At 41.3% G+C, this 1,924-nt stretch overlaps 1 non-coding gene across 1 annotated transcript; it reads right to left on the bottom strand.

Moving 5' to 3' along the window:
• Positions 1–1,325: 1,325 nt before the first annotated feature.
• On the bottom strand, positions 1,326–1,432 carry LOC142175563 (small nucleolar RNA R71). The gene has a single exon (XR_012704673.1). It is a non-coding gene; the product is annotated as a small nucleolar RNA R71 (small nucleolar RNA).
• Positions 1,433–1,924: the final 492 nt, after the last annotated feature.

Genomic DNA, 1,924 nt, shown 5'->3' with positions numbered 1-1,924 from the left:
GATGGAAAGGTATTGAAAGGCACTTGGGTAAAAAGATAGTACCGGAAGGCCTTTATTTAAGGGTGGGAGTATGGCCAACAACGCCATCAATGCCTTTGAAAGATGGAACGGCAGGCGCAATCAATGCGCCATTGGAAACTAGATCAATGGCGATACGGTCCCTTTGGAGAATGGGAATCGGCAGCACATTGAATGACAATGAAAAGACAAGTCCATGGGATGTCCCAGTTATCGTGAAAGCTTACATCATAAGTATGATATCATCAACGTGGCATCATTGCAGGAAGTCCGAAGAGTTGGATGTCAAAATCGTTTCTTATAGCTCATCTCGAAGAAATGCGGGGACTATCTGTATACGGCAAAATCAGAGGGTCCAATTCCTCATTATCGAGGCACCCCAGATGATCACCTCGAAGTCTCGAGGCTACAAGGCTATGGTCGGGATTCCTCCCTTGAGGTTCATTGACGCTTGACCTAATGACAATGTTGGCCATGGCTATGGCAGATATGGGGAGTTCCCAAGGTACACGACTAGAACTGACAGAGCTTAGTGGACTACCCTAACCCTGAATCAGGGTGTCATCTAGCTGTCTCATCCCCTTACCTTTGTAATTAATGCATGTTTGTACTATGTTAGGATTCCCCTCCCATATAAAGGGGATCCTTGTCATTTTGTAAACCCATGTTGTTGCTCCAATGGCTCCACATGATATATGCAAGAATATTCTATTTACTCTCTAACATACTCTCTTGATATTATCGCTTTCATTTATTATCTTCATTGTTGTTCATCATTTATTGCTTGACATTGGCCATAAAGAGCCTCCTTTAATTTTATTATAACTGTTAGTCATACCTCAACCCCTTTCGATAGCTCCCAGCCGAGTTTCGGAATCGACCTCGAGGCCCGAATCGACAAGCTCAAGGCCCTGATAATTGGCATATCGGTTAGGTTATCACTTGGTTCCTTACTCTTATTTCGTTTCTAAGTCTCACATATATAGCATAAACTGCTTAACAAACTAGCATAAAAATAGATCACGTACTTTTAGAACCCCATAATCAAATTTAATTTTTATTACCATTTTCACGGTAAACAAAGATGAACAAAGATCCAAACAACCACTTAATGGACTTCGAGGAGATTTTGAACACCTTTCAATACAATGGTGTGTAACAAGATGCAGTTTATTTAAGGGCTTTCCCCTTCATAATCAAAGATGATACAAAGCAGTGGCTTCGAAGCTTTCCCTAGCCGTTGTCGAACATGGGATGAGATGACTAAAAAATTTCTTGATAAATATTTCTATTCAGCTAAAACGGGCAAGTTTAGAAGTGAAATCCATAACTTTTGCCTAGAAGAGACTAAAAGCATGTTTGAAGCATGGGAGATGTTTAAGGAGATCGTTAGAAAGTGTCAACATAGTGGAATTGAACTATGGATGCAACTCCACGACTTTTGGGATGGATTGACACCAGCCTCACGAAGAACATTGAGCAATATAAATGGAGGCTCGTTGATGAAGAAGACTTCAGAGGAGATAGTCACAATTCTTGATGAGTTGTCTGAAGATGCAAATCAGTGGCTCTCTGAGAGTGCTGAAAGAAGAAGATCGACAGGTGTTCACCAGGTTTATGCTAACACATCTGTGCAGGAATAGCTTGATGATATGGCTAAATAAATATGGAAGCTCACTTTGGCTACAATACAAAGTGAGACTCATGCAGGTTGTGATATATGAGGAAGAGGACACCTTACTTATGAATGTCAAGCCTCAACTGAGGAAGTGAATGTTGTGGGAAACTATAACTTTAATGCAATGGGCCAGAGACACCCCAATTTTTCATGGAGTTCATCTAGGGGTGCTGTAAATGTAAGGCGTAAAAATAACCCCAGACCTCAGGGACAAGGAGCTCCAGTCTT

The sequence above is a fragment of the Nicotiana tabacum genome, chromosome 21 (assembly GCF_000715075.1).
Source record: "Nicotiana tabacum cultivar K326 chromosome 21, ASM71507v2, whole genome shotgun sequence".
NCBI lineage: Eukaryota > Viridiplantae > Streptophyta > Magnoliopsida > Solanales > Solanaceae > Nicotiana > Nicotiana tabacum.
This window is presented reverse-complemented; position numbering and strand designations above follow the sequence as displayed.